Genomic DNA, 23,105 nt, shown 5'->3' on the forward strand with positions numbered 1-23,105 from the left:
TATTCTCTTTAGAGAACATAATGAGTTTGCTTTTGAAAGGAAAAACTGAGAATTGCCATGTAGGGGCTCTGTAGTATCTTGGCTTGATTTTATGCAGGATAAAGCTGTTTAGTATTTAATACAGTAAAGTGTTTAAAAGGATAAGTTATATAATTGCCATGAACTTTTAAATAACGATTAGTATTAGTACTTGATTGTCGGTCAAGGCTGTGGCTTTGTAAGTGGGAAAATGGTTGCAGATATAGTCAGAGCTTTTTAAGATTTTTTTCCCTTCCTTTTTGTTTATCCTTATTTGCGTATCTTAATTATGTCAACATAACTGTTTACAGTTTGAAACTGAAATGTTATTTTATTTCTCCAAGTATCTTTCAGTATCAGTGACTTCCAGTTTTTAGGAGCTTGTTAACTTGCCTCTGACAGTTTCTTCATAGTCAGATATGGCAGCTGATGTCTGAGAGCTTTAAAATAATAATGAATGCCATAAAATTCTTTGTTTGCTTAGTGATGTGATCCTGTAGCTTGATTTCAAATGAACAAGCATCCACATGGTGTGTGGGAATAAGTGAGGTGTCCCTTGCTGTGTGATACCTTTTTGTTGCTGGACTGCAGCTGACTCTTCGGGCAATAGAAGAGCCTGGTGGTAGAGTATGAAGTGGTATGAAACCACTCCTGATTGCAATCAGCTTGTCATGTATGCTTGAGGGAAAGGGTCGGAAAGTAACCTCCAAGCATTTCCACTTCACAGTGTTGAATTGTGGTTTTATTATTGTCAATATTTGGCTAATAATGGAGTAGGAGTTGAACCCTGTTTATGGGTATTGTTCACCAAATTCAGTGCTACTCCACTTCAAGAGAAACAGCACCAAATGTAAGCAAAATATCTCTTGCTCTGTTAGTATTTAAACTTTTGTAACAAAATGACTTAGGACTGAAAGCAGTAGCTTCAATCTCAGAGGCAAACAGATGCTTCCCAAAGTGGCCACACTGGAAAGTATATTTGTCTCTGGCTCTTTTTATTGTACTCTATGCTAAACTTAGAATCACAGGATTTAGAAACCTCTCCCCATGCACTTTTTAGTAGTGACCCAATCTGTCCATGATACAAAATGGATCTGTGGGCTGGAGAATGTTCATTTAGCTCCCAGGTGCACCAGAAAAGCTTCCAGATAGAGACAGCTGGAATTCCTGAGGTGCCAAGCCCAACTGGAAGGTTCCTCCTGCAGCGCCTAATGTAGCAGTACAAAAGTATCAGAAAAGGTTGTGTGAGGCAAAAGGAGATGATATTTAAAGATTTGCCTTGTTCTTTTACTAGTCATTTTGCAGCACCAGATAAATGATAATTTTATTTAATTGTAAGGGGAATTCCATTGTGTTTGAAGGATTCATCCTCTGCTCCTCAGTTTGTTGAGACCTTTACCAAGTGGGTAGACTTCATCAGTTAATACAGGAATTTACATAGAGGTGGTGCAAAGTTCACGGAGTAGTAGTGTGGTATGGCTGGCAATTTGAACTGTTTAATATGTTCACAGCAAGGGGGTTTTTGTTTTGGGGTTTTTTTTGTCTTTTCTTAAGCTTTTTCTTACTGTCAAGTCAATCCCTAGGAATGATGGGTTGTGCATGTGTCACATCCAGGCTATCATTCTAGCAAAATCACTGACAAGCTGACATGTGTGGTTATTGTTTGTTTTTTGGAGAAGGCACCAAAAAAACACCACTTCCTAATCCAAAGAGAAACTTTTCTCAGAGAAAACTTGATCTCTTTGTAAGTACTTTTAAATCCTGCCTGTGTATTGCAGGTGCGTGCCCAGACCACATGCTGCCTGGTGACTGCTCCTTCTGTGAACACAAGGATTAGAATAAAGTTTCAGCCTTAATCCTGGGTTTCCTGCACTGATTCACTTTACAGCCTTATTCCTGTTTAGTTGCCTATGTCTTAAAAAGCATGTTTTTATTTATGCTTGCTGTCACAAAAAAAAAAAAAAAAAGGCTCTCACTGTGGTATTTTGGTTTTTATTGTGGATGAACTGTGTAAAGATTTATGCCTTCCCCCCACTCAGACTCTTCACAAGGTAGTAATTAGCCATGTGCTATGCAAATTCATGCAGAAAACAAATTGGTTATGTGTTAATTAAAACTAAATGACAGCAATTTTATATTTAGGTTACTTTACAGTGCCTAAATTATTTTGGATTTGAAGTCTTAAGTGTTTTTCAATGCATGCCTTAGTCCCCTCTTTGTTACTTTCAAACTCTATAGTAAATATATATGGTTTCTTATGTACAGAATTATATGCTATAATTTAAAAAAAACCCAAACCAGTGTTTGTCTTCTTCAGGGCTTGACCTGACCTGCAGAATTTTGTGAAATGTGAAAATTAATTGTTCACTTTTTTAGTGGCCTTGCTTTTTGTTCTTTTATGATCTTTGCAGTCTTAAATGTGGTGTGCAGAAATTGAACTGCATCTAAGATTTAATATTGGCCAGGTCAAGATCTTGCGACTAAATTTGTATAGCAATATGTTTAATTGACAAGTAAGAGTAAAAGACTGTTTTCTCGTTATGCAGTCTTTTGTTTATCCTTGAAAGTTTTGCATTTAGGGAGCTATTTAAATCATCTGTCTTTATAAGTTAAATCAATAGCAAGCATACAAGATGATTTAAGCAAGAGGAAAATTAGTTTCTTGGTGTGCTAACAGATTTAAAAGAAATAGTTTTGAATTGTGTAATAATGGCATATGATGGGTTTTTGATTAAAGAAAACATACTAGAAGCATGTGTTTGTGGTGGGTTAATTTTTTTTCTTTTTCAGGTTTTCATGTCTTAATTGGTTTCTTTACCAGTCTATTGCAAAACTGGACCCTGGTGGGTCATCTGAAGGTTGTGTGAAAATATAAAGTCAAAATTTCAGAGGTTTCAAAACCACTAAGTCAAAAAGATGTTTGGCAGGGAGTTAGTTTATATTTGGTTGCTACAAAAGTATAAATCCGTGGCTAAGCTGTACAGGAAAATGTATGGAGGTAAATAAAGTTGCAGGGGGCCACTGGGGAAAATTTCAGATGTTGACAATTTCACTGATGTGTTTCTGTGAAATGATTGCCAGTGTTTCCTCATTCTCAAAAAGGTGCTTAAGTGAAAATTCAGCCTGTTGGGAGGAAGTGCTGATTAGCTCTTGTGTCCCATATGATGCAGTCAGGAGCTTGCCCCCCCTGCATGGGGAGGGAAGGGAGGATAGGGAATTCTTCCATCTCTGATCCATATATTTGTAATCTCCTGCTGTTATTTTTTCAGAGGCCTAAAAATATATTGGATTCTGCTTCAGAAAGAAGATTGAATACATGTTATTGTAGGAATGGTGTTTTAGGTAGTTTAGGCAAGAAAGCAGCTGTTGTATAAAAATGTCTGTATAAGTATGGAGTCTTCCTTTGAGACAAATAAATTTGTTTTCTATACAATTGATTGCTGTTGGTTTGGGTTTTTTTTTTTTCCAATTCTTAATAGAAGCTCAGCAGTAAGCCTTGACCACAGAATAAATTCTTTATCCTGTGTGATTTGTGTGCATTTGTCTTTTAAATCTGTTTAACAAAGTAGTGCAACAAATTTGGGATTAGCAACATGGTAGTTAGCTTTTCTGGAGGAAGCTGGGACAGAAAAATGGGGAAAATAATGTTTTTTGCATTAGGTATGATGAGCTGACAAAGATTAGCTGTATTGTGCATTTCTTTTCAAATGGTTCCTGACCTCATGGGTGCAAGGAAGTTGTGATTCAGCTGTAGCAGGATAAATTTGGCAAAGAAAATAAGCATGGGTTTTGTGCTGATTTGTATATTGCCAGAAAGATATTCTCAGCTCGTAGACTTTCATTTTACCTCTCACAAATTTAAAAATAAGGTTGATTTAGTGCCAAATGTCTTTTGAAACACATGTCCTTGTATTGTATTTTAGTTCTCTTTACCAATTGTAATGCCTTTATTTTTTCTCTGGATCTGCTCTATGTGATATGGAGGGCTGTAAATGCAAGTAAATCAGGTACTGCTCTCAAAAGTTTCTGATATGTTATGAAATGCACATTTTAAATTTCAGTAGCATGAAATCTGGGCTGTAAAATCCTACTTTTAATCTAGGCTTATTTGGTTAGGCTATGTTAAATCCACTCCTAAAAATACTCAAGCTTTTTTCTATTATTATTATTATTATTTTCATTCAAGATCAAATCTCTTTGAACTATGTAGACACGCACCTGTGCTCATTTTAATCCCTGTGTAGTTTTCATCAATTATCACAGCAGGCAAGAAGAAAATCAAATTGTAAAATGCTTTTGAAAAGTAAATACATGGAACTTGGGGTTCAGGTTTCTGTTTTAATCTAACATCATCTGTATTCATGTTCTTAAGACAAAGCTGGGTGAGGGAGGAGCACAAAAAGCCTTTTTTTGTTATTACTGTGAAATATCTGATGTGCTCTGCTGTATGATGAGTGTAATATGTTTGTGTTTGTCGAGGAAGGCTGTGTCGTGTGTGTATATGCTTTTTTTTTAAGCTGGAGAAAATCTAGGTCAAGAGATTTCATTCTTATTAATAACTTAAAGCTTTATTCCTCAAAAATTATCCTCCATGGCTAGAAAGCTTCCTCACTAGGGGAAGCACTGTTGCTCTCAAACATGGATGGGAGCATTTTCCTTTCCATCAGGCTGTTAAGATGTTCACCTGAGAATCATAGAGTCATTTAGTTTTGAAAATAACTTCCAAGGTCATTGAGTCCAACCATTAGCCTAGCACTGTCAGCCGAGTCCACCACTAAAGCATGTCCCTGAGCACCACATCTACACAGAGATATGGTGACTCCATCACTTCCTTGGGCAGACTGCTCCAGTGCTTGACAGCTCTTTGGGTGATGAATTTTTTCTGTTATCCAATCTAAACCTTCCTTCACACATCTTGAGGCCATTTCCTCTTGTCCTGCTGCTTGGTAGAGGAGACTGACCCTGACCTGGCTACAACCTCTTCTCAGTAGCTGTAGGCAGCAGTGAGGTCCCCCATGGGCATTCTTTTCTCCAGACTAAACAGCCCCAGCTCCCTCAGCAGCTCCTCATAAGACTTGTGCTCCAGACCCTTCACCAGCATTGTTGCCCTCCTCTGGGTGCGCTCCAGCCCCCCAATATCTTCCTTCTCCTGTGAAATGTTGAACACCACCACAGGACCTCACAGGAGCCTGATCTTTGTGGGTTTATCAGTGTGGGGCCAAGCCTGAGGCTGGGGACCCTTGGCATTTCCCCTTGCCTGCTGTCCAGCTCCATGCCATGTCCTCCTGACCCATGTGGGACCGCGCTCTACCCAAAAGAGGTCTTATGGTATTGATATGACAAAATGGGCCACAGCACTGAATATTTTTGCTTTCCTGAGAACGTACATCCCCATCAGCAAAATAAACAAATTAATATGGAAGCTTGCCAGTTATTGTTGTTGTTCATTGGGAGATGCTAAAATGTGAAACCTCTCACTTGGCCTTGTCCAGGTTTGCTCTTCCTCAGCAGCTGCTGCCCTGTGTGTGTAGCTGCACAGCACCAGTGACTTGGCCTGGTATTACATACCTAAACTGGAAACACTGGGAAGAGTGCTGGTAAACTGGAGGAACAGACAAATTCTTGGCTCTTACAGATAGAGTAATCTACTGTATAAGAGGTTTAAACAAACTTGGGCAAAATAATTGTATGAAGCCTTTAATTTTATCTTAATCTTTTGTGTCACCGTAGACCTGAAAGCAAAGGTAGTTAAATTATGATAATTAATCATGGAATAATTTATGCAGAAGAATGTAATGAATTTTCCATCAACTTGCAAGTTATGTAAATCAAGATAAGAGTCTTCTCATAAACATTCTGTTTGCAAGCTATGGACAAAAAAAAAATTAGGTTAATTTAGATGCCTTTTGTGTTGGCATTTTGAAGTTGTTTCTGGTTTAGTTCCTTCAAGTATTAGGATTTAGAACTTTTGATATCTGGTGCTGTATGAAAGAGGGCAGACTTGAGGGAGAAAAGGTAATTTTTAGTTATAATGTTCGTGTTAAGGATTCCTGTATTGACTTTCTCTTTCTCCTGTTTCTGCCCAAGATCTTGTGGATATAGGAGAGATTGGACAGGAAGCTGTTTATGTGCTGCTACAAAACCCACAAAACTGGGTTTGTGCAACAAGTCAAGAAATATATTTACTCTTTTCAGGGGAAGCCTTTCAATATGTGGAGTTGCAGGTCCTAACTTCCCAAAGGGAGATGTGCTGAAGCCTCAGACATTGTAGTCAGCCCATGTGATTAATATAATTGCGTCTTCTTTGTGAATAACTTCTGTAGATGTGAGGCAGACTTTGAAGCAAGTCAGTTGACACCCACACAGAACCAAATTATAACATCCTGATTAAATTGCTATGCACTATAAATGCTCAAGTATTGTCAATACAAAGAAAGTTTGTTCTCAACAACTCTTGAAGTGTTGAAATTCACTTGAATTTTGCTGGATTAAAAAGTTAACTTGCACAGTTAGGTTATTTGCATGTAAAATGAGCAAAGACTATCACGATCATTAAAAACATAAAATACATGAAAGAATAATGTCAAATGTATTTTAGGAATACCTGTCAAGTTCTGTTCACATCCCACGTATTTTACTTAACTTTTTTTAGTTGGTGATCAAATGGTGACTTTTGGTACACTGCCTTTTATTGAAAATAAAATAATTCTCTGGTTTATGTCAAACAGATTGAAACATATTGTTCTTGAATTGCATCATATGAAACATTTTCTCAGCAGGGTCTGAGAAAGCACGCTTCTGAAAATTTATCTCCTTTTTGTGATCATGGAGCGGTGGTAGATGCCACATCTCTGGAAGCATTCAAGGTCAGGTTGAATGTCTGAGCAATCTGATCTAGTTGAAAATGTCTTTACTCATTGCAGAGGGGTGGAACTGGATGGCCTTTGAAGGTCTCTTCCACTGCAAGCTCCTCTGATTCTCTGGTAATAACTGGTCATTTAAATGCAATGTTTGTACACTAGGTGAACGTAGGAGTAGAAATTATAGTACTGCAACGAAAATTAAGATAGGTACCTCTTTAGATGTGGGACTTATTTTTAAAGTTTGTTCCTTCTGTCTGTAGTGCTTTTGATGATTTTGATTAATTTTGTGTGCTGCAAAAGCTTCTCCTTAGATGCCTCATACTGACCTTCAGAATGGTCAGATTGGATGTTTGGGATTTAGTACTTGTTTGGGTGCCTGTCTTCCTAAATAACTTGCACACAATTTTCTGCAGGAGCATCATATTGTCAACATTCACAAGGAAGAATGCCACATCAACACTTATTAGCCTGTTGGAATCATCAAAATGCTCATCTTTAGGGGTGTGTGCGTGCCTCCAGTGAAAAATAGCTGTTTTGATGTGCAAAAATGTTGCCTTTTTTTTTTTTTCTGAGTTTTTTTGTTATCCTAATGACCAGCATAGTTTTCTTAGCTGTGCGTTCTTTTGAGATTCCAAAGGTTAACCAGTGTAAGTGTGAGCAGTCTTTTTAAATAATGAGATTAGTTTTAAATATCATTATTTAAAAAGAATTGCTGGGTAGTTTCAGGATGAGTGACAGGATGGGACAGTCTCTCAGTTGCCCTTTGGCTTCAGGGTAGAGCAGCATCCTTGCTGTATGGACTGATGACGTGGACTCACCAGCTGCAAGCTCCCATGCACCTCTCCTTTTATGACTGGTGCTTTGGAGTAGCTATCTGCTTTGTGGATCCTGTTTCCATTTTGTAAAGCTGGGGCTTTTTAAAAAATACTCTCTGCTCTTTCCTTCTTCCCTGAACTCAGTGCTGTTAAATGAGGGTCAGAGTTGGCAAAGGAAAACTTGGTCTGTGGCTGTCCATGGCTTTTTGTCCTGCATCTGGTGACATGATGTGACTGCTTGATCTTTTTAAAGTATAAGAAAAGTGTCAAAGTTCTCTGTTATCTAATGCTAAGCTGAGTTTTGTTTACATCAGAGCAGTATGAGAGTGTATTCTCTTAAGTTTTACTCCTGTTTTGACATTTGACAGTCGAGTGGCTCAAATCAAGCTGAAACCAATGGAGGTACTCTGCAACTGTTGCCCCTTTCATTCTTTTCCACAGTGACCTGATACAAGGTTGATAAATGTTTCTAAAAGAAGCAATAAGTGGCTGAGTCCTCAGAAAAGAAGCATAAAGCCTTCTGATTCAAACTGTTGATTTATGCTGCTCTTAGCAGTAGTGGTTGGTTTGGCTGCTTGCCCCTTGCTTGTTTGCCAGCTTCCTGCTACTTGGAGATGAACAGGGTCCTGGATTTGCTTTCTTTGGGGAAGGGAAATGCTTTGCCATTGCACTGAAATTCTCGTTAGTAATAATTTGCATAAACAAGAACCAATTTTTTTATAACTAGCTTTAAACAAAGAAAAGTAATCAATTGTGGCATCTTATGTATTTTTTTCCTTCTGTACAGAATTGCCTCAAAGGGCCTGTCTCTAAGCTGGACTTGCATCAGTAACTACATTGCTGTTTGCTTCTCTCATTCTCAGAACTCTAGTGTGCAAGACAGAAATGTTATGATTAAATACCTCTGATGAAGGTAGGCTTTTGCAGAGCTGGCACATTACACTTAATTCCTGCCTTTGTGTCCATCTGCTGAATAATCCTACATGCTGAGCCCATGGCCTGGAGATGGCTCCACTTCTTGTTGTCCAGGGGGGAAGGCTTTTGGTAGGACATCACTTTTCCATGGTATGCCAGGAATGACGCAAGGACTCTTTTCACAGCCTCATTAAAATTGAATCATTGATATCTTATAGCCAGGACTCTTTTTCTCTGCAAGTGTGATACAAGTTTTTTACTGTTCCTGTCAATGATGATAGTGTAGTATTGGAACAGGTCACAAAGGGAAGCAACAAACTCCTTGTACTTTGCTGTAGTCCAGTATTAGGTACATTTAATAAACAACAGTAATGGTTGAATGTAATTTCTAGGAAAGTTTTTAATGTGTGTTCTCTGAGGTGTCTTGACTTGAGCCTTCCTGAATCCCCAGCCTGGTCAGTAGTGTGGGTCCTGGGGTACTCCCCAGTTATATTCTGTCCTGCTTTAAAACCTGGATGTGAGAGCCAAGTCCCCCAGCTTGGCTGGGGACAGGGATTAGGTCTGACTGCTAGAGCAGGCAGCACATCTGTGACTGGCTGACATCTGCACGCCCTTGTGCTTGCCTTTTTTTCAGTGTTGAAATGTTTTCATAAATACTTCCGTACTCACTGTCTTGTCCTTTGGCAAGTAAGTTTTAGAAATAATGTCTGATTTATATCCTCTTTGTATTTTTGACCCTGTGGCCTGACCCCAAGTCAAAGCTTTGTATATCTTCTCATTCCCAGCAAAGTGGACTGTGGGGTTTTGTTTTGAAGCCCAGCTGTAGATTTAGTATTTCCTATCATGGGTAATGTGTCTGTTTCATGTCTCTTATTACTAACATTTCATTTGTTGATTGATTTAAAGTCAAAACTGAGGTCACCTGTTTGTATCTCTTCCTCCTCCAGCTGTAAAACATCCAAAGAGAAACAATTACAGTTGAACAATCAGGAACCAAGTTATTCTTCCTGGTTGTACTGAGTTGTGAAGAGAGAACTGACAGTCTGAGTATGGAGCTGGATAAGCCAGTGGATGTCCTTAAGCAGAGACAGAATAGAGATTAAAGTGAATTCTTGCTGCTTTGGGGTTTTAATAACTTGCTGATGAAAAGTCTTTGCTTGGAAACTTTAATGTAGAAATGTAAGCTGGAGAGTCTTTCATGCCAGAGGAAAATTCATCTTTACAGGCTGTAATGTCCATCTGTGTTTCAGTCATGTGTAATGAATTGATAAATCAATGACTGTTTACCTCAGCTGATTCCCCCTGCTAGTTGTCTCTTACTTCTAAGTGTAAATGCCTAACTTTTTTGGGCCTAACACTTCCGAAGTGTTTTGTTTGAGATTTATTTTGTGATAATTTTGTGGGGGTTGCTGGGGTGTGAGCTAGTGGGGTTTCCTCTGCATTTGCAACTATCTCATTATTAATAATTGTGCTTGTTCTAGTTCTGAAGCTTATATAATAAATTCAGCTCTTGTTGTGTTGGCCAGTGAGCAAAAAAAGGTGACCTAAAACTCTTCTAAAATATGTGCATGGCTTGGTGTTCTGGAGCCATTTGGCACTTTGTTACTTCCTGATTTCCCCTAGGCCTGATGGAAGAGTCCTCCTGCCTCTTGTCATTCAGGTACTTTGGAGAACCACTCTTGCAGTTCCCTGGCACCATTCCCTGGCAAAATTGCTTGGGCAGGTTTTGCTTCAGCATCTAACTGTGAGTTGAAAACCTCAAAGCTGCCTTGATCTGATTATTTAATGGAATTGGGTGTCACTTTTATTGCTTTGAATGTTGGTCACTGTCCCAAGGGAGAAGTAACACATCTCAAATGGGGGTTCACTACCAGGAAGGGTTAGGATTCTCATATCTCTTGCACAGCTTATCTTATGCAGATCTGCCAAGATGATGGAGAGATTAGAGGCTACAGCAAATTTGTTTTATAGTTTGTATAAAAATCCTACTTCTCCTCCTGTGGCTGGATTTGCAACAAAAACAATAATGAATCCAAATCTGAAGTCATTAAGGACCATTTGTGTAACTTTGATGTTGCAAAGATTTTTGAAAATGTCTGTGTATTCTAGACTATCATTCTTAAGCTGATAATGGCATCACCATTAAGAGCTGGAGAGAGGTGTCACCCATGTTAGATCTAAAGTCTGTCTCATGCATAGTTTTGCTTATATTTCCATGCATTTCTTATGCTTAGTAGATTTCCAGTTCTGCCTATTAAGTGCTGCTGATTTTCAGAAAGTTTGTTTTTTGTTAGAATGCAGGCAGGCAGTGTAACATACGTGTTTCCCCTTTGAGCTGCAAATAATTAATTGCTCTCATGTATATTTGCATCAATGTCTTGTCTTCAGATTTTTCCAAATAGCAGGCAAAGATGGTGATAGCATATGGTTGCTTCTAATGTTTGTTCCAAAGTCAAACCAATTACTTAGCTTGCATCTTATGAACGACAAAGTGGTTATGATTTCATGGGGGCTGTAAAAAATGAATAAAGCTAAATGGCAAACTGAAAAGCAGCACAGTTCAGAATTTGGCTTATTTTGGGTTATACCCAGGCTGTCATTAAGAAACCATTATATTTAGGAAATAACTTTGAGACAGAGTATACCGACATCTTCCCTGGATCATCAATGAGGTCTCAGAGAGTACATTATTTTTTGAAAATTTCAAAATTAACTACTTTAATGATATTCTTTTTAGGAGCTTCATTGACTTCTTTTTTTCAACTGATGGAGAATTCATCTAAAACTCTTACAAAAGGTCTCTTATTTTGTTTTAATTTCAGTTTCTATTCCCTATTTTATGGTTCTCTGTAATGTTTGCAGTAGTAAGGCACTGTGGCATTTTCCTATTCCCTTTCACAGTGAAAACTTAAGAAACCCAATTGTTTTGAATAAATTTTCTGGTCTTATTTACTTAAAATTAATCATGGTACCAGGCCCCTTCTTAAGCTTATCTTCTGGTGTCTTTTTGTTCTGGTTTTGTTTGGGACAGAGTAAATTTTTTTCATAGTAGCTGGTCTGGAGACATGTTTTGGATTTGTGCAGAAATCAGTGTTGATAATACAGAGATGTTTTTCTTATTCCTAAGCAGAGCTTGCACAGTGTCAAGGCCTTTTCTGCTTCTCACACCACCCCACTTTGAATCATTATGCTTGCTTTTCATCATGTGTCTCATTTTCCTCTTTTTGCAGCCTTTCTTTGAACTCTTAGTTGGCTGTTGTCACCAAACACAGGAACATTCACTAGTTTACAGGCTTTCTTCTTTCAAGTCCCTTGGCAAGAGGTGTTATGTTCACAAAGACTGAAGAGGGTAGGAAGTGGTACATTAGCATATAAACACAGTTCATAAATTCCCAGTTGCAGTTTTTAGTTGGTACCCCTTGAACTGTGCTTTCAGGTCCCCACCTGTACTTATCATCTGCTGCTTTTCTGTGGAGTTTCTTGAAGGAATGGTTTTCTACAAGAATTGTGCTTATCCTCTTGATAGCCACCTGTCTTAGCAGACCTAATTCTGATTGCTTTTTTGTTGTCAGTTTGTTTGGCATCTGACTGTTGTTCCTCAGGTGCACAAAGAAAGTGACAGCATGGAAACCCGTCAGGTCCATCATGCTGCTGCTTTGTTCAAGTACTGTAATTTCCCTGCCCTTCATTCTCCTCTACAACAACTCCCTCCTCAAAAACACACCAACTCTTTTTGCTCATCTTTAGAGCCCTGTTTTAGTAGGCTGCCCACTGATGCTTAAGCACTCTAATTACTCTGTCATGATGTCTATACATATTTCCATTTATTTTTTAACTTTAGAAAAACAAATCCTCTCCTGTAAAACCAGGTAATGGGCTGGCCAGAAAATCTGTTTTTCTGTGTTCCTTTTTTTTGGTCCCTATTATATTTTAATAACTGATACAAACTGTAAATTAAACCCTTGGTGTTGCAGAGTAGAAAAGAGAGTAGCTGAGAACGTGGGCAGAAGACTAAGACCTGCTTTTTGTATCTTCTTGTGGATATATTTCTCAAAAACAAAAGTATTAGTGTGTTGGACTTGAGGATCTGTTTCTAATTGAAGATTTGTTTCAGTATAATTAATGTTTAGGAGATTAGTGCACTTTTGTTCTTCTGCAAGTGTACTGTGGCATTTCCTGACAGTGGCTAGATAGCTGTGCTGAGCCAGAGTCTTCAAGTGAGATACAGCTGCAAGGATGGTGGTAGTGAAACCTTGAAACTTTGAAAGATGTTGCTACCTTCCAGTAGTCCAGTGGATGTAACTCCTGCTTGGGAAAATTAGCAGTATTTTCATCAAACTTTGCAGGTAGTAAGGCTCCTCTTAGTATCTTATAGGTGCCTTACTTTGCAATGAAATTATTAGTCTTGTTCTGAATTGGGATAAATCCTTCTAACAGCTGGGTACCAAGTCAGAAAACATTAATGTTTTTCCACCTCAGAAGTAAAACCTTCAGTACTGAAGATACTTTTTACTAGCCAACAAAAGTAATATAGAGTAATAATTAAAGTAGTGGTGTGTGAAGTATGAATGTATTAATTGTGGGAAGGGCCTGACCTGAGATTTTTCTGTGTATCTTTAATTTGATTCCTCCATCTCTTCAGGGGCTTAATGCTGAATATGGGAACAGATTGAAACTTAGTTTTATTGTTGATGTAAATGAAAATAAGTCTGTCTGCACGAGTAGAAGCTGCCAGAGTTAGAGGATATGGGACCCTTTCTAACGAAACTCCACTAATGTTTCTGAAAATTGTGTTCTCTAAATTGACTATACCTTTTGACTTATGCTTGATGTGAGATTTTTACTTGAAAATTATAGAGAGATGTTAGAGTAGTGAGTCTGTACCTGCTGCCTGTGGAAATGTAGGGTTTGCATTAAAAAGGTTGAATAGTTTTCAACAATACACATTGCTAGATATTCCCTTGTTTCTAATTATGTATAAAACTGAGGTCTTCTCCACCTCTTCTGCTTTGTTAAATAACTTTATTCTCTCAGAGAGGGTTGTCTGCAGAGAGCATTCATATATATTTTTTCTGACACAGAAAGTATATCTTACTTATTTGAGTAGCTGGATTCCTCCGGCTGCCTAGTTTCAGTTCCCTGGCTTACACTTCCCCCCTGTGACAGAGGTTAAGGTAACTCCTTATCAAAACACCAAGTTATCAAATGCTTAATCATATGCTGCTGAGCTTCCATATCAGCTTATTTCTTTCTAAGGAAATCCTACATTTTTAAAGACTTTAGTTTGGATTATGGAAACCTCATGGTAGACTTGAGTCAGGTTTGAAGGTTTAGATTGATGCCGTTGGGATTATTAGAATAAGAGTGCCATTCATTCATTCATTCATGAATCCTTCTAAATTACATTTGGCTTCTCTTCCATGAGATGTATGTTTTTGTAAGTATTAAAACTTTGATTTTATACTTAGCAGGAGAGGAAGAACATAGCAATTGAGGATGAAAAGTCCTTTCAGAAAAAAAAGCCTAAAGACTTGTTGATACTGGACAGCAAAGCAGGAAACTACATGTGTCATAAAAGGCTCCAGTTTGTTGGATAAAGGCTGAAACTCAGGATGTAGTCTATAAATACAAAACAGATTCATAAAAATATTTTTCAAGTGCAGTTCTGAGCACTTTAGAAAAGCTGACACATAACTATTCAGCTAGTTAATATAAATATATTTGTGCAGATGCATACACACACATTCAATACCATACTTTCATTTTTAAACATTAATATATTCAATTCAGTGATATTTATTTCCCTTATGAGACTGGTAACATTACTAACACCAGATATAAACTTGGGACCATATTTTTTGCAGATTCTAAACCAGCAATTTAGTGGAGAAGCAAAACAGAAGGAACTCTAATTTCAGCAGGCAGAAGGGAAGGAATTTGTGCAGCTGAATATTTACCTGCACAAAAAGTCGCAACCTTTTTTTTCCGTATAGTATACTGTCACAAGTGTTTGATTTTAAGCAGTATGTCTGGCAGTCTTCTGGGGATTTTGGAGATGTCTTCTATCCTGACCAGTTAATAGCTGTTAAAATTTGTCACTCAACTTGGAAATAAAAGTGTTTGTACTTGGACTTGCTCAGGCTATTGGCCAAGCAACATGGCTGGAACAGATTTACTTGCTGCAGCTAATGACTGTCTTCACTTTTTTCCCTTTGACTTGTCAAGTATGAACTTACAGGGATCCTTTTGCTACACAGTTGCTTTGGTTTTTAGACTGAAATGACCATCCTTCATAATTGCTGCTTAAATACAGTAATTTGTATATCAGAATAATTTGTAGTAGTACAAGAGTGTGTCTCTGGCTGGTTATCTGTTGTTGTGCTTTGTTGTACTAAACAAGGCAAAGTTGAAAAACATTTTTTTTTCTTGCCATGCTTTAAGGTTTTTTATCTTTTACCAAATTCCATAGTAACACTACTACAGCAGGCTCATAATAGTTGTGTAGCTGTAATGCTGTGTCACTCTGAATATGCTTATGCCTTCATCTTCCTCTTATTTTTTTTTTTTTCTAATTTTAAATACTTACATGCAGATACTGATCTGTCTGAAATCCCCCCATTGTTACTCGTTTCTGTTGCACAACTGTTTCAAAGGCAGTCTCCCAAGATGAGACTTCATCCACCCACCCAACACAAACAAACTCTTATCTTCAGTCTACTGTTGTCAGGACCCAAACTCAGTCAGATTTGATGTCTAGACTAAAAAAAAAAAAAAGCAGGACTGTGAGTGAAGAAGAAGTAATTGATACCTGACTGATATTGCTGCCTGTTTGGTTTGTTAACAGTATGAGACCAAAAATGTTTTTCTTGAACTTGTGCTTAAGCTGTTTCTGCATGTATTTTTGAGGTTTTTGCTAAAGGAGCCCTGTGTTTCATCTCATGGTCTGTTACTTGACTGCACTCCTGTTTCTAGAGTGAATATCTGATTAGAAAATTAAAGTAATTTGAAACCACTCAGAATTGTTAGCTTAAAGGAAGCTGCTGTGCCATCTGCTTGTGCCAGTAAGGGTGCTGGACCACATACTGTCAAATAAAACCAAACCACAGAAATCTCATGTACCCAAGTACATTTTCTGTGTGATTAGAGCTGGTCTTACCTCAGGTGGCATTTTGAGAAAAAGAATGTAAACAGGGATTTAGGTCACAGCTTGTAAACTACCAAATTCTGTATGGTTGTTTTGCATGTAAAAAGCAGTGATGAAATGCATTCATTTCAGTAAGGCAATGTGGTTATTCTTCCCTTCTGATGGTGGAATTTAAGGATTTTTATTTTTATTTTTTCTAAGCATAAGGTAGTGTTTGGGAGTGGACTTTTAACAAGGACTGCTTTGTCAGCTGGGTGGAGGTCATTGGCAGGGAAGCTAGGTGGTGTTTCTTGCCTACAGGGGCACAGGACTATATGAGTCCCTTAAGAAGATGTTGTCACACTTGTGCTCTTTGTCCTGAAGCATTTCCCTTGCATGTCTCTGAGCAGTTTAGTGTGGGGAAAATAATGAAATGAGAGGAATTCAGAATCGATACCCATAGGTCACCTGTTAAATTTCAGAGTTTGGAGACTGTGCTGTTGGGACTGGCAATATAAAGGCTAGAGACCATCTATAGCTGGCTGAATGCTTGTCCAGTATTGCTAAACACATCTTTGCAGCCTCTAAGTCTCCAAAAGAAGATGTAGGCTTTTAGTTTTGGAAATTTACATTGTTTAAACCAAGATGCAGCTTTAAGGACACTGCTGTCTTGTCCATTCTAAAACTGTGGCTTTGATGATGGAGCTAAATGCCTTCCCTGTTGCTGTGTCTCCAGGCATTGCTGCAGGGAGCCTCTGGGAGTTCCAGGTGAAGAGATCTGCCTTGATCTGGAGACCTCTGCTGAAGGTGAAGACCTCCTAACAGGCCAGACAGCCTTAACAGGAGTTCAGAAGTCTTACACCAAGGTAAAGTGATTCATTTTTCAAACAAATTGAATTGTGTGATACAATTCTCAAAATAAGTATTTTTCTTCTTGTGGAATAAACACTCAAGTGCATGCATCTCTGAGCTTTCTCCTTCTTTTGTGTGTATAGCTCCTTGCTACCTGACACAAATGTTGTAATAGCAAATTCTGGGGGAGGGGAGAGGAAAACAACATAATATGCATTGTAGGTTAGAGCCAGAAGTAATTCCTTAGATTATTAGTAGGAGATACATCTGCAGTTCTTTGTTGGCAAGGGAACAGGCTGTTTCTGAGCTCTACAGCATGCTCTGTTTTTAGAAACATATCCCACTTCAAGTGCCACATTCAGAGCTCACTTTGAGTGGCCACAGAAATATGGAAACACTCTCTGGTATCTTCAGCAATGGGAGGACATTGAGGTTTTATATGATGATTTTCTGTTTATTAGCACTGTGGTAATTTCTTAGCATCCACAATCCATTTTTGCTTGTACAGGATAAATACTGATGGAAGAAAAGGACATGTGACCCCAAGAACTTTGTTGAACTTATCAATATTACAGTTACATACATTTAGAGAGATTTGACTATGGTTTTGCTATGGTTTTGTTTGCCAGAGTTTTGAATGTAGTGATGATATATGCAGGATCTTTCCTTCATGCTGGCAAGATTAATTGAACTAAGTGTAGAGAGTTGGCTGAAAAAAGTGAGTGGTAGTGGAGATGTTTCCCACAGATTTATTTAGGGTTGAATGTAGGTGCTTCTAAAGTTGTCAGCTTCTCTGTTTTTAAAAACTACCTGTTGCAAGGTGCTGACTTTGTTGTTGGAAAGCTTCCTAAATGAATATTTCTTGATTCATCTGAGAAGAATTGCAGATTTTTCTAGTTAATCCTGTATTGATCTGAATTTGAACCGAAATTAGAGCTCTGAACTAGATCTAAGTTTGTTGTCCTTCCATCCATGGAGTAAAATCAAAATTGCTGTTAAGTTCTCCAATCAGCAGAGTCAGTGCTTCAAGTCAAAACCTTCCCTCATGATCTGTTGTACACACTGAGGGTGAGTGCATAGGCACAGTTGGGCCCCTCATCCCTTTGCTTCACATTTCTTGGATTTCAGCTGCACTCATGTTTCTCCAGTCCACTAGCAAGGTCATCTTGAGCTACTGAGGACACTGTATTCAAACCCTGACAGAGCAGAAAAGCTGCTGCTGGTGATTACAAAGTGATTTCAAACTGAAGGCAAAAAACCCATCCAGAAATACTTATCTCTGTAAATTTCCCTTTGTTATATTTGCCTTAGGAGTACACAAAGCAATACAAGTTGAGATAACCATATGTTGCAAAGACACAGCATTTCTTCTGGGAGTTACTTAAATATTTATTTATTTATTTTTGAAGTGCAGATTTGTGCATCGAGAGAGTAAAGACTTCACAGAAGGTATCCTCATAATCCCATGGGGTGCACGTATCTAGGTGGGGTGGTGGCTAGGTTTCAAGCACAGCAGTGTTAGTGTAGTGTTGGTTTTTGGTGCTGCAAGCATCCATGAGTGAAACGCAGCCTTGAACACTCTCACTGCTTCCAACAAGGCAGTTTGTTCTGTGCCTCTCTGTCTCGTTTCCCTTTGTTGGAGGGGTTTGTTGCTAACTAGAAACACATGATACAAGACAGCCAAATGTTCTGGTGAAAATCAAGGACACTTCATAGCTGTGAAGATTTTATATTTGCCCTAGATTCTTTATTTTTTTTTTCGTTTACCTCATTGATGCAGCTGTAACTGTTGTAAATTATATGAATAATTGATCAAGGAGTTCTTGTTAGCTCAAATCACGTTATGGTTATTGCTTTTTAGAACTGTGCTGCTCTTTGTTGTACTACAGCATTGCTTCTATGCTATCCTGTGTGTGTGGTTTTTATAGCCTTAAAGTTTTCTTCTGCTTCTGACCCTTTGTTCTTCCCTTCTTTCCCCTTCTCTGAAAAAATGTATTGTTTCTGCTTCAGTATATTCCATGATCTAAGTGAAAAGCAGAGTCCTTTTTAATCAACAGCAACACGTTTTAAAAGCCCTTCCCAGCCCTGGGAACTGTGCAGTGCACACATCTGGTTTCACATAAGCATGAATTGCTGGCTTCACAAACACGGAGCATGTAGTCCTCGCCACAGAGTTAGCTAAAGTGTTCTGTAACTTGAGACTCTATTTGAAATAAAAACAAAATTGTATAGCTTCTTTACCATGCTAATGGAAAACATTTAATTTGCTTTTTTCAAGCCAACCAAAAGTATGACGCAATGCTGCTCAGGCAGATTTACGGTGCCTTTTCTTCCCTGGAAATCAATACAGCTTGGAGGGGCTGCTGTGGGAGCTGGCTAGCTGACTGCAGTCCAGCTGCATTCAAATGTAAACTTCTGTCCCACAAACCAAAACTGGTGGTTTTGATTTATGCAGGCACCACTGTATCTCTGAGGTTGTGGTGTTGGGTTTTCTTCTTTGCTTTATTGCCATTAATACTAGATTGGATTTCAAAATAGCAGGGTCAGTGGGCTTGTGATATTTTTTTCATGAAATCATTCAGTGAATTTCTACGTTTCCTGAATTACAGTACTTAAGTCTATGGTAGTGATATCAGCAAAAGCAGATTTACATACTTGGCCATGTGTTCCTTTCAGTGGGGTCCTTCCCCCCCCCTTGAAAACAAACAAAAGAAAGAGCAGCACCAAAAAGCAGGCCCTCATTCAGTGTGAGCATTAAGGGCTAGCATAGGCATTTTCTACTTTGCACAGAATAAGCCCTGAATATTACATATTGTTTGATTTCACTCCTGCTAGAAGAGGTAAAATGCAAGAGTTTTTTATGAGCCCCAAAAAATTTTTCGAGGAGAACCATGGTGTTTCTTCATAAGTGAAGCCAACACTGCAGATTTTCATTGTGCACCAACTATTTTGCCTTTGTTTCCTTTCTGGTCCCTCACTGTCTCCACTAATAGCTTTGACTTTATTTAAACTCTCCACTATAAGAGGCTGTTGATTTTCCTCTCCTTATGCTTTTTTCCTTAATGGGATTTCAGTCTTGCTTAAGAGCTTTACTTCTGGCAGAAGGTCTTTTCTAGAATGGCCCTTTGGGATCCTTGAGACTGCTTTTCTCCCTGAATGCTGTGTTTCTTTGGGAAGTCTGTTACTGGTGGTCTGTGTCCTGGTCTTACTAGACACAGTTCTACCAGAAGGAAAATCACAACTCAATTGCTAGCTTGCCAAAAGGACATGTTCTTTTTAAGAAGAAAAGTTCTACTTCCATTTCTCATGCAACTGTGATCCAGGTTTTTTAATCCTCCAGCCTTTTTTCTCTCATATACTTAACAATTTCATGGTGAGTAAACAGCTTGAGAAGACAGTGTAGAGGAATTGAGGTCCTTTTTGCAGGGATAGCTCGGGGTGTCGTGGATTAGCAAAGAGGTGCAGACACATTTTGGAAATACGTTTGGCCCATAGGTTTTCTGTTTGACCATTCCAAAGTTCTTGTGAGCAGAAAGCTCTGTCGTTACAGTTTTCCTTTTGCCATCTTCTCTGCACTAGCACTGGCAATCCAGGCTGGATGATGCCATAAAGACTTCTAAAGCCTCACTTTGAATAAAGCTTACATTTACTACAGAATATTTGCTTTGCATGGTTACAGTACAAGCACTGTATTCCTGTGTAAACACTGTAATGAAGTTGTTAAGAAGAAAGGAAACGCTTACAGCATTTGCACTAAAGTTCATGGAGCATGAGATAGCTGTGCTTAGGATGCTGGTACTTTGAAGGGATTAAAAAAAGCTTCTCAGAAATAAACACAAAAAATGTTCTCAGACTAGCAAAACAGTTTGCAAGTGATGAGAAGAACGACACTAATTATTATGTAGAGAATAATCTGACTTGAAATGCCACAGTGGAATCTACTTATAAATCTGACCTTCCTACATATGAATTGAAAAGCAGGAAAAAGTTCAGGGCATGACCTAAAAATGGTAGTCTGGAAGCTTCTTTAGGTATGTTTGGTCTTATTTTTGTCTAGCCTGAAATGTAGTTTTTCCTCTTGAGTCAAACCTGAATAAACTGGTTTGGGTGTTCATGTTGCCCTCATGGTTCCAGCTCTGCCAGACATAGCTACTTTATTTTAAGAATTGCTCTTACTTGGAATTTGAGTCCTACTGGAAACAGTATTGTCAGGAGGCTGCAGTCTTGCTGTTAGGAAACTTAAATAAGATAAGGCTAATCCTATTGTGTGCTTCTGCTTTCAGAGGTAGTGTAGAGACTTGCCTTTCGTAGTGAGGGCTCCATACCAATCACTACCTGCTTTATGGGATTTCTCTCCCTTTTTTTTTTCCTGAACTGCTGGCTTGGCTAGACATTAATATCCAAAATATTTCACACAATTGTAGATGGCATTATACTGTGGCAACTTTCAGACTTACAGAAAAAGAAACCAGCTCTTGTTTTCTACAAGTCAAAGAAGGTGAGAGAAAATAAATTTACCTAGGATCTCTTTGATTGTTGCAAATTTAGGTTTCCTGTATACAGGATGTTTAAACAGTTATATTTATGTATCAGTAGAGATCGAGTAAGGATTAGAATAATGAATACCTTTGAGCTTTGCTGAGATGATTTATAAGTTTCAAAACCAGCAACTCTTTGCACATAGTAAGAATTTTTGTATTGTCATTTTGGATTGGTGCTGAACCAAACTTCATTATCTTGCTTCAGGAAGAGGTAGTATTGGCTAAAAAACCCAAAAAACAGCAAACAAAACCAACCAAATCTAATAATTTTCCTACAGGTGTAGGAGGATAATGTACTTCCAATATTTTTTCTTACCTTGGTCTTTTGTGTTGTAAGATTAAACTGCAAAATTACTTCAGAATGGGGTTATCTTTTGAGTTGTCTAAATCAACCTTAGATTTCTTAAAACTTGCAGCATAACAGATGATTTGTAGAGAATTAGGCTGCTAGAGTATATGTTCTTGAAATAAATTGGTTTAGAAAAGGCACACTTTTCAGGCTCTCCTAAAAATTAGTTACTCTGTAAATCATTTAATCTTAGGCAGTGGTTAGATGTCTGTGCCTGGGTAATTAGCAGTTGTCTCTGCTCCTTTCTTCTAAAGGACCTGAAACTTTTATAAGGCCAGATAGTTATCAGTAGGTTTTGACTGACTGGGAAGATCTGGATTAAGAGCAGAATCTTTTTGTTGTTAAAACAGCAGCTGACTTGCTGTGTGCCCTTGGGCATGTCCTCTTGACTTCCTTGCACCACCTTACCATTGTTTCCACTGCTGTTGTCACCACCATAAAGTTCTTTGTAAGCCTGTGATCAAAATACAGTTGAAGCTGTTTGTTATTCTGAGTGTACTCAACTTCATTTGCTGTGCAGTTCTGTATATGGCAGTGTAAAGCACAGTGGAATTATGCAGTTTAGTCTATAAAGAACTTACACAAAATAAAACCACCTTGTGCAACCTGTATTATAGTAAAGTAGATTTGAAAAAAAAAAAAAAAAACAACAAACCCACAGAGTTTTATTTTGGATTTACTGAAGTATAGAAATACTGCTAGTGGGGGATAAAGCTATGTGGTTAAAAATAGGAATGCTCTGACTATAAAAGTTGGGAGGGGAAAAAAAAAAATCTGTCCTAGAAGAGCTACGTGGCAGTCTTAATTTGCCTGAGTCTTTAGCAGAGGTTTTCCACTTCTGTTTCTGCCAAGCAAATTAAATTTATGAAGAGAAGCTAAACTCCAAGGGTTGGACTGTTAGTATCTTTTGACAAGGTTAATGTGGTGAAGCAGAATATTGGTAATAATGGGCTGACATTTAACAGTGGACCAGCTGAGAGATCTTTGTGTTCCTACGTAATGTGAAGATTGAATGTCCTGTAAGCTTATTGTTTTATGTTTTGTACTTGCTTTTGCATGCATGCCAGGACATGCTCTGGGAAGAGGCATAAACTTTTTTCCTTTTTTCTTTCACAAATACATTTCTTTCCTGTCTAGAGCTGGAAAAGAGGAGCACAAGAGGGGTTTTGTGAAATACAGCAAATTCTAATTACAGCTTGATTTAAAGCCACTTTTACACAATGGCTGAGGGGTGAGTTCACTTCCACAAAAACAAACTTGTTGGCTTCCTACTGTGCATCGGGGAATGTGAAGATGCGTGTCCTGGAGAGCAACTGCCTCCCTCTGCTGGCACCAGCTTTTCTTAGGCCGTGCTACAGCTCAGCTACATGATATTAAAATACAGCTGTACTCCTGTATGAAAGAACAGTGATGCATGAATTCATGGGTATGTGCTCATCTTAGTGGTTGTGCTGCAGGTAATACATGGGACATCGCACGTTCCATGTGATAGGCCTGATGTCTGTTTTCCACGAGCTATGGAAACCTTGTTCCTCTAAAGGAATGGTTGTTCCCTCCAATCTGTATCTTGAACAGTTATGTCCCTGGTGGTTCAAGGGGAAAATGTGGGTAAACATTTTCTTGCCATTG

At 38.3% G+C, this 23,105-nt stretch overlaps 1 protein-coding gene across 1 annotated transcript in view; it reads left to right on the top strand.

Moving 5' to 3' along the window:
* FAM110B (family with sequence similarity 110 member B) overlaps positions 1–23,105 on the top strand; it is a 114,314-nt gene that overhangs the window by 13,665 nt on the left and 77,544 nt on the right. The window contains exon 2 of the mRNA XM_058806738.1: positions 16,471–16,600. The gene's annotated coding sequence lies outside the window, so the exon portion shown is untranslated. The remainder of the gene's footprint in view (positions 1–16,470; positions 16,601–23,105) is intronic.

Source organism: Ammospiza caudacuta, chromosome 1 (genome assembly GCF_027887145.1).
Source record: "Ammospiza caudacuta isolate bAmmCau1 chromosome 1, bAmmCau1.pri, whole genome shotgun sequence".
In the NCBI taxonomy this organism is placed as follows: domain Eukaryota; kingdom Metazoa; phylum Chordata; class Aves; order Passeriformes; family Passerellidae; genus Ammospiza; species Ammospiza caudacuta.